Source organism: Macrobrachium nipponense, chromosome 47, assembly GCF_015104395.2.
Source record: "Macrobrachium nipponense isolate FS-2020 chromosome 47, ASM1510439v2, whole genome shotgun sequence".
Taxonomy (NCBI): Eukaryota; Metazoa; Arthropoda; class Malacostraca; order Decapoda; family Palaemonidae; genus Macrobrachium; species Macrobrachium nipponense.
The window spans coordinates 15,004,644-15,017,872 of NC_087222.1; positions in this window are offsets into that span (position 1 = coordinate 15,004,644).

Sequence of the window (13,229 nt, forward strand, 5' to 3'; positions counted from 1 at the left end):
TTGCGTCCTGAATCAGACGGCCTGTTAGGAGGCGAAGAGCGACCTGCGAATGGAGAAAGGGAGAACATCCTGTTTCCTGGCGGGCCAAGAGATGCGCTTGCGTCCTGGTGAGTGCGCTGGGCCAAGAAGGAGAGGCGCTTGCGTCCTAGTAAGGCTGCCCTGGTCGAAGAAGGAGAGGCATTTGCGTCCTATGAGGGACGCCTGGAGGGCGAAATGCGCCTGCGAGGAGAAAGAGAACCCTTTGTTCCCGTCGTCCAGTAGCGGAGACGTTTGCGTCCTGGTAACTGTGTCTAGCAGGCGAATAGCTCCTTTTCCCTTTGCGTCCATCCGGAGAGGCGCTAGATTCTCTCCTATCCCTCCTGGGAGGAGAAGAACACTTGTCGAAATCGAGGCGCCTATTCGGTGATACTCTTGCGTCCTTAGAAGGATATCTATAAGATCCTACGGGACTCCTGATTCCTGGGTACTTGCCGGAGGAGAGGGTTGTTCCTTCCGGGAAAAGTCTAGAGGACGAACGAACGCTCCTTCCTTCTTGCGGAGCTCTGAAAAGAGAGGGGCTCTCTTCTCCTCCCGGAGCTCTTAGCCGCACGAATTCTCTCACGAGAAATCCGCGAATCAGGCTCCTGATACTTGCCATGAGAGGCGTAATCGTCTCTAGAAAAACTCCTGGGAGAACTCTTGCTCGTAGGGAGTTTCCGATTAGCGTTCTTAGCAGGAGAGGACACACGAGTCCTGTCATATCCAACTGAAGAAGGTCTCGCTGGGGACGAAAACCTTTCAGGCGAGGAGCGTCTGCTAACGCCAGGGCGCCTACTCTCTGAGGCTCTCCTAACAGAACTCTTGATGGGAAGAGAAACGTCTTTCTTCCTAGAAGAGCCTTCAGAAAGAACTCCTACTAAGGCAGACAACTGCTGTTGGAGTCCTACCAAGACTTCCTTCGTCTTGTGTGCGAAACCTTCCGGAGAAGAGTCAGGAGATCTCGTAGCTCTCTTCTTACGAGCAGGAGAATACTCCGGAAAAGGTTCAGGACTGGAATGCAACGCTTCGCTTGCTGGCGTTTTCCAGGTCCTCTTAAGAGGACGCGACTTAGAAGCAGAACTCCATCCTCTTCTTGGAGACGAAGTCTGAGTCCGAAAAGCACTTCCTGAGGACACTTTTGCAGTAGCTGTCCTTGGCAGCCTGGGAAGCGGCTACAGGATCTGCCGAAGGGAGCCTGACCATTGGGAATACTCTACATCCCCCTTGCAGCTTTCGACATTCTCCTCCCTTGGTCATGGGAGTCTGAAAGAGGTCTAGGCCTAGGAGCAATGCGGAGTCGGTCAACAGACGCCCCCCTCCACTTCACTGGGGGAACACTGCACAAATCACTGCACACATCACTGCGCTTACCTGTCTCCTTCATTGCTTGCAGTTGCGATTTCAAGCTGATTATTGAGGCTCTCATTGCAGCCATTTCCGTAAACGCATCTACAGGTTCGCTGCTGGGGGAAGGGGCTGAAACCAAACTATGAGCAGGTGAATTAACAGCTCAATAGAGCAGGATCTACTTGAGCTTCTGATGGAAGCCCTCCTAAACTCTATCTTTCTCTAAAGTTTTTCCTTAAACCTTAACAAGAAAGCCAAGGTCTTCTATTCCACTTCCGTTAAACCCTCACATTCCAGACAGGTGTTAGTCGCAGAAACAATCATTCCCCCTACATTTTTTACAGACCGTGTGAGGATCCACCGATGCTTTCGGTAGCCTCACCTTACATTCCTCTTTCGTACACACTCTAAATACAGGTGCCACGTCAGACATTTTAAAGAGTATCCAAACCAAAATCCAAAAAACGGTCCACGATAAGCGTATGCCAAAACCAAAGATCAATGTACATCACCAAAGGTCAAACAGATAATCCTCGGCCAACGAGAAAAGAATTCCAAAGCAGGAGGTACCAACAACGGTGTTGTTGCTACCGGCGACAGAAAAATTCTGATTAGAAAACGGGAATGGTTCCTATTCCCGCCACCCAGCGGCGGGAGTGGGCTGGTAACCTGACCTACCTGTCGCTTGTGCCGTGAGTTTTTAATTCTGTTGGGACGTCAGAGACTATAGCTAAGTATATATCTGCCGGGGAAGTTGCATGTACAAAACCAAAGGTTCTCCAACAGAAGGTGCTGCAAAGGCAAGCCAGGAGTTAGCTGGGAGAAGCAGCTTGTCCGATCTGTTGGCCCTATGTGAACTCTCTTGCCCGGAGACAAGATTGTTCACCTGGTCCAACACAACCTCGGACAAGGAAGACCAAGGTAACCCCACAGAAGCTCTGGGTTCGTTCTTAGGACCCCAGAACGCCTCCAACTGCAAAGGGTGGTCAGAGGGAGTTACCATCGATCCTTCCCTTGGGTCATTGTGCCAATGAATCAGCGCGATGACCTCCGCAAAAGACCTCTGAATCTTGGGAGTGACTGCATCCTGGGGAGAGGGACCGTCAAGTCCTTTCAGAGCAAGTCCCTTCCTCGATCCTCTTCCTTTAAAAGGAAGAACCCCAACAGACCCCTTTTGATCTCCTCGAACCACTTGAGCGTACAACCCCTTGGCTCCCAAAACTGTGCCGGGAACGTACACTGTTGTGGCCGAACTGTGAGGAGAACACTCCCCACAGTTCCACCTGGTCGCCTATCTTCTCCCAGTGTATCCCAAGGAAGTTGAAGGGACAGGTGAGGAAGATCTGACGCTCCTGCTCGGTCTGTTAGCAGAACTAGCAAATGGAGCGGGCCACAAACAATCACCAACCCTTGGTGATGATCGGCTCGCAGGTGGAAAGGAGTATTCTCCCTGTGAAGAAGCACTCCTCCGAGGATGGTAGCGATGCTCTCTCACGTCAGAGAAAGCGCTACTCGATGCCTGGACTGTACGATCACACTCACGGGACATACAATCGGGCAAAGAATAACGTCCATCAGCGTGATGAGAGTGGGTACCGTCCTAACGACGCATCACAGTCTCCAAAGAGGCTGAAACCTCTCAAAGAAGTCTGAATGGGGGACCTCCTACCTGTCTCGCCGTGTGCATGATCCTGTGGGACCATAACGTCACTCCTGGGAGTTGAGTGATCGCTATGCAAGCGCTCATCAGCAGGGCATAAGTCAGCTGAGCGACTCAGCCATTCCTTCCGCACCAACTTTATGATGGGGTTAGCAATTAATATTGATACAACAATATTTTGAAAAATATTTTTAAACTTTGCTCACAGTGGGTGCAGGCAGCAGCATACAATCAGGCAGCAGAGAGAGCAAATTACATTAGTTTAACTTCTTTTTTTCCATATCTTTAGCCACTCTAGTTAAATAGGTTAAAAAAAAGTATAAGTGAATGTCATACTTGGTAAATGTGTACAGCCATGAACAACTGAATGAGAAACTACTTTATTGCTAAGTATAACCAAATCGGATAACAACATCCTTTTCCTTGTATTTCAACTACTGTAAACAATCACCGTAGTTATGTTATAAATGACGTTTTGTAGAATAGGACTGATAAATTTCTATGTAATTTGCTATGGATACAAGATTGGCAAGGTAATATACTGTTAAATTTAAACTGCAAGCTGTAGCTGAAGCTGAGAAAACAATGTTCAAGTTGCTAATGACTATAATGCATCGGCAACAAGGATAAAACTACCATAAACTTTGATATGACATCAAACACAACTATAGATAGAATCGAAAGAAAACTATATTAATCAAAAGTACCTGCCATGAAAAAACGTATTTTACTGTTGTTTTCACGCCGATAACAGATAAGGCACGTAAAGCTCGTATCACAATGAAATCAAATGAAAATAGCAAACGCAATAAATTTCTTTACACAATAAACATGCCCCAACACAATCAATTATGAAAAAAATAATTTAGTTCACAATGAGATGTATTCAAGAAACATTTCGACTTAAAAACACGTCATATAACGAAAAATGACCTTGTCCCATATAAGTAAAGTATCTCGATATTCATTTATGCTAACTAGAAGCAAGAACATTCGCTCAGAATTGTGTTAAGTACAGCGAAATAAACTCGTATTCACCATCAGCTGATTTCCAAACCAAAACAATGACAAACAATGACCACTAGGGGGAACAACCGACTGGACTAGCGGATCCAGTTTCCACCACGTGTGAAGCCACCCTCTGAAAAAGTACTTTAACACGTCCTAGCACCAGAGATGGGCATCAGTCACGAGTTGTTGGTGGTGAGAGCAAGAGCTCAAGACCTCTACTCTCCTTTCGAAGTAAGTATTTTCTCCAAAGTTAGAAATTAAGTTCATATTTTAAGATTAAACAGAGGTTAATGAAAGTCTGGCTCTATGCAGTGCACACATATCTCCATGACGCTTTCAAAATATTTACTTACAACTCCAAATATTTAGAAGATTGACCCCATCTCGATGTTTGTGGAGTCGCTTGTGTCAATAAAATTCCCATTCCATGTGCTAAATCCGCACACCACTTGTACCCATAGATGCTGGGGCACTTTCTTCACAAAAATCGTAAACAATGACTTCCACTACTTTTTTTAAGGAAACTACGATTTTTGGTAGAAGAAGAAGCGTACACTAGATAATTATTTAAATCAATAGTTAAATGGCAGTATAGAGTCATAAATTGCATAATTTTTTACCATATTCAGCATTATTAATTTGAAAATATTCGTTGTTGAAAAAGTAGCTAGATTCCTGACTCAAATATCAACAGTTTTGCTTGTGAACAGTACCTATGGCGTTCTTCTCGCTCTTCAACAATTGTTTATCAGTGTTGCCAATTGGTATGTGTTTACCCTCCAAACTGGGTATAAGACTTACACAAAACCGGGGAAATGAGTGAAATTAGCGTATGTATTTGTAGTATATATATGTACATATTGGAGCAATTTTATTATTATTGCATTATTATGACAACTAGAATTCATGTAAAGAGTTTATAAATGCATCTACGTATGTGTGAAGCTCCACTAGATTGGCAAAGATGAGTCATTTTGCCATTGTCTGCTCGTATCTACTTTAGATATATCTGTAATTTTTCGGGGTTAATTTGGTTACAAAAAAGGGATAAAAGACATGAGTTAAATAAACATTTTGAAGTAACAAAGTTAAGTTAAACTAAATAATAAACAATTAAGGGAATAAAGCTTCGCACCTCATAAACAGTGTACTCGTGTGCTGCCCGCAACTGTGTTTGTGGAGTGAGCGCTTAGGAACAAGGAACTGCAACGTAGTTCAAGTGCAATTTAGAGTGAGTTAAGACCAAAACATTTATAATTACAATCAAATAAGCACTGTGGAGTTTCAGTTGTGATGGCAGTAGGGATAAAACCACCAATTACAAGGTAAAAATGAATTTCAGTTCAAACCATGACCCAAGGAATATAAAGTTTCATACTTTCACTAAGATAGGCAACAAAATGTTGTTTTATTTTGCAGATTACAACTGCAATCTTGAGTAAGATCAATAAATGTTACATATATACACTAACATTGTTTAAATGAGTGCTGGGAAGGCTGGGAAAGATGGTGGATTGTCTGTGGTTAGAGCGGCCAGCCATGCGATTGCCGCAATATTGGATTTCAAAACTGCCTTGAAAACATATTTTACGAAGAGTTCGTATGCTTATTTTAATTCGTATGGGGCTTTCATATATCACATTATGTTGACCATACTTCAATCTTTTGATTGGTATGCTTAAAGATGTAATTGTATTCGTGTTTCACCAATTAAATATCGAGTGAATAAGGCCAAGCCACACGATGACGATGGATCGACTGGGATTGTTTACCCTATACCACATATATATATATATATATATATATATATATATATATATATATATATATATATATATATATATATAATATATATCTATATATATATATAGAGTATAATGAGTAGTGTAGGCTAGGCTACCATATAGGGGAAACACCAGCAACTACCAACCCTTATCACGGTGGACAGGTCTTATCCACTCGATATTTAAAATGATATTGTCATGATACAATAAAGTTTGTTCATACTTACCTGGCAGATATATATATAGCTGTATTCTCTGAAGTCCGACAGAATTTCAAAACTCCCGGCACACGCAGTGGTCGGCCAGGTGGTTAGTACCCATTCCCGCCACTGGAGGCGGGTGTCAGGAACCATTCCCATCTTCTATTCAGATTTTTCTAAAGCACTGTCCCCTGAGGGAGGTGGGTGGGTACTTGAATTATATATATTCTGCCAGGTAAGTATGAACAAACTTTATTGTATCATGACAATATCATTTTGTTCATGACACTTACCTGCCAGATATATATATAGCTGAATCCCACCCTTGGAGGTGGGAAGGGACAGAACAGAAGGATTTTGGGAAACAAATTGCATGCAGATGAGTGACATCTTGGTTCCACCTGTTAGCATAGCTGACTTGGTGATTATTGTCACCCAAGTCGGCTTTTGCTTTACTAGAGTCTCCAGCAAGGTAGTGACCTGTATAGCTGGTGAGTTCTAGATGATCTGTCAACGGGAGCGTGACCACAATGTGACTAGACATATTGACCATACCATGAGGGCTAAGAAGTAAATTATATCACCACCTGACCAACCTAGCCAACGTTAGGGTGTTTTAACTAAGGCTTACGAATTGAGAAGTCCACCATTGGCGGCAACTCAACAACTAAAATTAACATCTCTTCCTAACCATTTTCTACAGGATAGGATGAGTGGTACTTCTTGCCTTCAAGACTTTGTCTGCGGACACGTATGGTCCTAGCGAGCAGCAGAACTCATATGTCGTCTTCACATCCCTCAGGTATGTGTTAAGCGAACAGAGTTTGCTTCGCTAAAACGCGGCACTCAGGATGTTTTACTGAGTGGCCATGCTTTTGTTGGAAACTGCTTCCGAGGCCGCACCCTCACCTGCGAGCATTTAGTTTTAAAAGATTTCAAATCCTTGTCCAAAACATGAGTAATGAGCCTCTTTGAATGAACTCCTTAACAATAACGCCAGGGTGTTCTTTGTCATGGGCAAGCCTGGTCTTTTACGGAACACCGCAGATTGTCCGAAGGACCTTGACTTTCTTAGTTTTATCTAGATAAAACTTGAGAGAGCGTCTCTACGTGTAGGACGTCGAGCATCTTCAAAAGCTTCCTCACGTCTCAATGCTTAGGACGTTGAGCGTTTTCAAAAGACGTCGTCGAGAGAGTCTTGCCGAGCGTATTGGTTCATAGAACACCAAGTATTCTGAACGGCATCTCAGTGATGCATAAAAGGCCACCTACGAAGCGACCTTGAGAGCCGCACACTGCTCCTGAAGTGTGCGAGCACTATAAGAAGGTGTACGGCGATCGTCTTCAAGACGGGCCTTAAGGATCTTCCTTACCTTCTAACAAAGACAGTGGCCGCCTGTGCGACATCTTGTGTCTTTGTAATTCAAATGAACACTTCCAGTAACGCGCTCAAAAAAGGAACGCCGAGCGTTTCGAAAGGCATCCTAGCGAGGGGCTTGCCGAGCGTGCATAACATCCTTTTCAGCGTCTTTAAAAGCTTCCTCGCAAGCATTCCGGTCCTTGGTCCATTGAACACCGAGCTTTCTGAATAACCTCTTTCCTTTGAGCGTCTTGAAAGGCGTCTTCGCAAGTTTGCTACCGAGCCTATTAGTGTAAAGAACGCAGTGTGTTCTAAACGGTATCTTAGCAAGGTTCTTGCTGAGCGTCCTGAATGCATAAAATGCTAAGCATCCCGAAAGGTAACCTTAGGGGCGTTATGGAGAGCCGCATCGAGTGCCTTCATGCTGAAATGCGCGAGAGGAAAAGATGTACGGCGATCGTCGTTCAGACAAGCTTAAAGACCTTCACCTCCTGACAAAGGCGACGGCCGCCTGTGCGACATCTTGCGTCTTTGTAAGGCAAATAAACACTTCAAGAAACTCGCTCAAAAAAGGAACTTAGAGAGTTCTGAAAGGCCTCCTTCGAATATCAAGAAAAGCGACATGGAGAGCTTCTTGACGTGACACGGCGGACCCAAAAGCGTCAACACGAGTAATTTGAGAGGCGTCCTTGTGAGGGACGGCGCTCATGAAGTGCGCTAGCGTCTAAGCAGAGTGTGATCTTCGTCAGGCTCGCTATATGGACATTCACAACTCCTGACAAAGACGATGGCCGCCTGTGCGACATCTTGCGTCTTCGTCAAGCTCATTGACAGTTCCCGAAAAGCACTCCATATGACACCTGTGCGTTCTGGGGTGCGAAATTGTAGAAGGCTACGAGCGAGGAGAAGGAGAAGGAGGAGACTGCCTGACTTGACAGACAGCCTCGAATCCTTCCTGCGGTACTGTGCTTTGCCCTTCTCTTGGCGAAAACGAGGACAACCGAAGGAACGCCAGATCGGTGGGGAGTCTCCGTAACCCTCCTTCGGTTTTCGACTTGCCCCCTACCTGGTCCTGGGAGTCCGACAGAGGTCTAGACCTAGAGGCATTATAGAGCCGATCTGACGCCCCCTCCACAACACTATGGGCACTAATTCAACATCACTACACTCACAACACTGATTGGAGAGCGAGCACTTTAGATTCCAATTACTGATGTAATCCACCATAACAGAGAGGGCATTACCTCTCACAGACACTTCCCTCTAAGCCCGTAGGCTATACCAGAAGGTTAGGCAAAATAAAGTTTACAAGAGGTTAGTAGGTTCATTACCCTGACTTCTGTTTATTGATCTTGGAGGAAAACCTCCTGATTCTATTACGCTCTAATTAGCGTACATACGAATCATACATCTTCCTTCGAAATCAGTCAAATATCACACTAATTACATTGATGTTTCAACGAGAATTATGTACATGTCGTGCATATTAAGTGAGAATCTATCGAAAGTTTCGTTATTCTCACCTAACCCCTTGCAGACAACAAAATCTGAAACTAGCCTAACTAGATTCAGACGTCTTATGTCAAGAAAATCAAAATTAAATCAATTTATGATAGCATATGCCTAGCCGCAAATCCCAGTTAATAAACCAAAAAGAAAACAACCAAGATACTTAAGCGGCAATGAATTTCCAAAATCCTAGGCGGAGGTAATGAAAACATGTGTTTACATTACCGGCGACAGAAAAAAATCTGAATAGAAGATGGGAATGGTTCCTGACACCCGCCTCCCAGCGGCGGGAATGGGTACTAACCACCTGGCCGACCACTGCGTGTGCCGGGAGTTTTGAAATTCTGTCGGACTTCAGAGAATACAGCTATATATATATCTGGCAGGTAAGTGTCATGAACAAATGGTGAAATAAGAATACAATTAAAACTCCAAGCATACCATTCAAAAGATTAAAGTTTCGTCAACATAAAGATGATATATGAAAGCCCCATACGAACTAAAATAAGCATGTGATGCTCTTCGTAAAATATGTTTTCAAGGCAGTTTTGAAATCCAATACAGCGGCTACCGTGTGGATATACAGGTTCTGATCAGTGACGACCACCATCTTTCCCAGCCTTCCCAGCACTAATTTGAACAATGTTAGCGTATGTATGTAACGTTTATTGATCTTACTCAAGATTGCAGTTGTAATCAGCACAATAAAACAACATTTTGTTGCCTATATTAGTGAAAGTATGAAACTTTTTATTCCCGGGGTCATGGTTTGAACTGAATTCATTTCTACCTTGTAATCGGTGGTTTTTATCCTTACTGCCATCACAACTAAAATTCCACAGTGCTTATTTGATTGTTATTATACACATTTTGGTCTCAATTCACTCCACATTGCACTTTAAACAAGTTGCTGTTCCTGGTTCCTAAGCGTGCGCGCGCCACAAACACAGTTACGAACAGCAGATGACGAAACTGCAAAGTTTTATTCCCTAAATTGTTTACTTTACTCGTTATTTAGTTCAACTTTACTTTGTTATTTAAAAATTTTAATTTAATTCATGTATATTATCCCTTTTTTGCAACCAAATTACCGCGAAAAATTACAGATATTTCTAAAGTAGATACAATCCAATGTTTCTAACCTTGTCGTACATCTGGCTGCCGAAAACCATACAGGAACGACTACGGATAAGTGGATTATATATTTTTTTTTCTTTTTTGTTTTTGCTAGCACTTTTCATTGATTTAAGTCTGTTAGTATTTTGAATTTCTTTAATAACTGTATGCCAGAAATATGTGTAACCTTTAATATTTGCATGCTAAGAATGGCAAAATCATCGTTGCCACATTAGTGGAGGCTTCACACATAAGCCGATTCATTATTATAAACTGTTTCCATGAATTCTAGTTGTCATAGTAATGCAATAATGATAAAATTGCTTTAATATTTATGTATATATACTTCCAATACATAGCCTAATTTCACCAATTTCAATGTTTTGTGTGTAGTCTTATACCAGGTTGGAGGGTCACACATACCCACGAATGGCAACAGAGAGAGAGAGAGAGAGAGAGAAATGAAGGCGAAGGAAGGAAGAAGGAAAGGGGTGGCGGTGGAGGTGGGGGAGAGGGTACGTGGAGCTTTTTACGCGTGTTCGTATCCATTTCTTCATAATAGAGTTTTTGTCTCTTGGTACAAGGACAAGTGTCGTTATTCTTTACAATTAGTGATTCACGATGCCCTTATAAATTACGGCACTGGGTGTAATGCACTATAGCAAAATCTCGTTCTGATACGAGTGTTCGTTACAGAAATAGGTATTGCCCAAAAACGTGCTTACACTGTCGCTGAAACCCATAGTAGATATGCTGCTTAGTTGTCAATCAAGTTTTTACAAGCTAGCCTATTGAATAAAATTGTATTTTGTTCAATCAAAACATATGCCCCTCAATGCTAAACTTTCCTCTTTTTTAACGACTTTCTGGTCATTGCAAATTCGGCCCCATAATTTCTTATGGTGCGAAAACAGAGGCCCAGGGACCGAAAACGATTGCATCACACTACGGCGATAATCCAGCAGTAAAACATCCTCATATATCCAAAAAGTAAATAATAAAGATATATATGTGCATTACGATTATAACAATTACATGAATAGCTGATAATCTGCATGAATAACTGGTAAACTGTTCTGCAAGAAAGTTGAGTAAAGCAATTATTTACAATAGGTACGAAAGCCAAGATGTAGTGACGTCATAATACAGGACTTAAACGAACGTTCTAATTCCAAAAAATAATTACTTAAATTTGAGTCAGAATCGAGTTACTTTTTCAATAACGAATATTTTCAAATTAATCATCATAAATATGTAAATATTGATGTTTTTGACTATTTATTTAAAAATTATCGAAGTGCACGCTTCGTCGTCTTCTTCTACCAAAACAGTTGTTTACTAACAAACGTGCTGGTAAGTTTCCGTGTTCCGATTGTTGTGATGAAAGTGCCCCAGGGTCTGTGGGTACAAGTGGTGTGCAGATTTATCACAGGAAAATGGGCAGTTTATTGACACCAGCGACTCCGTAAACATCGAGATGGCATTAATCTTCTAAATATTTTCAGTTGTAAGTAAAAATGTTGAATGCGTTTTGGTGAGATTTGGACTGCCGTGGACACCCTTTTCACTACTCTCTGTTTAAATCTTAAAATTTGGCCTTAATTTCTAACTTTGGAGAAAATACTTACTTCGAAAGGAGAGTAGAGGTCTTTAGCTCCGTTTCTCAACAACAAGAAGTCGCGACTTATGACCATCTCCGGTGTCAGACGCGTTATAATGTACTTTTTTTGGGGTGGTACACATTGATCGTACATGGTCCACCCTATATGAGGAAGATACTGATTACCTAGAGTAGGTAAGCCTACATTTGAGATGCAATTTCTCCAACAAACGATGGCTTTTTTTTAACTTAACCCCATCATCATTAGGAGAATACCTGTAAAAATAAACAACAAAAACACAATTTGCACCATTTATTTCGTAGCATATAAATCCTCCTCTACTCGTCTTATGGTCGGTCGAAAAAACAATCCAGGACATGGGGCTATAGCCTAGGTCATAAGGTTATAGACTATAAGGTTATAGCCTAGGCTATAAGGTTATAGACTATAACCTTATAGCCTAGGCTATAAGGTTATAGACTAAATTGCTGTACCCAAACTTCCCGTAAAATCATTACAAAATCACACAGAATCATTGGACTAGACAGTCGGATAAAGTAGGCCAGGATACAGGATACAGGCATCCTGTAGCCTACTGTAATGAGATCCTACAGGAACTTATAGCCTAAACTTGACATTAGCCTGTGACTAAATCATTGAGATATCATAAAATATAACTCGTTTCCTTTAGACAGTCTCAGGTTGAGACCCCATAGAAGGCTACGGTCTATAGGTTAACCTAGGAGTACAAAACTCCCTTTGCGGTTTCTAAATTACGGGGAGATATCTCTCAACCCAATTCATTATTAACGAGAATAACACACCAATATCATTAATGAATAGTAGCACAATTAAGTACTTTCACTTACTGAGCAGTCCTTGTAGACATGAACTCAGATCTCTCTCTCTCTCTCTCTAAATGTTGCGAGTACTCACAGGTTGATTTTCAGACCTTAGAGGACCGCTGTGTTATCTCGTTTCTAAGTTATTTGCATAACCTTAAGATATGAACACAATAAAGGTTTATCAGATCAATTCATATTCACCATCCACAAAACTGAAACATAGGAAAAATGATAAAATCGAAGGATATTGAAACGCATTTGATAAACGTAAAGTTAAAATTAATTTAATAACTAAAAGTTAAACATATCAAAGAGTAACAACACATAAGTGACAAATGAAATTAATCACTCAAGGGGAATTGTAAATCAATGGCACTCAAATGAACCAAATTACGACAAAATTAAAAGAATCAGGGCAATCGCCCTTTCAAATCCACACACACATCACTACACAACACTAGATAACAGGTCACCTCAAAAGTTGAGCCAAGAAGCTGTCCGTTCCGTCCTGCATTCGGGTTTTGTTGGGGGAAAAGAGACAAGTTATTCAATTACCACGAATGTAGAACTGACGTACAAGGTTTTCATGAACATAAAAAACTCTACAATAATTATCAACTTCGTTGTCAAAAATAAATTCCAAATATAATAGTGTGCAACTTCAACATATTTATTAAATGTAGTGAATTAATTGGTGGTGTGTGTCAATACAGTTTTTGGGCGGGGGATATCATGCCCATACAGTGTACTACGCACATACGCATACACACCCCTAGAG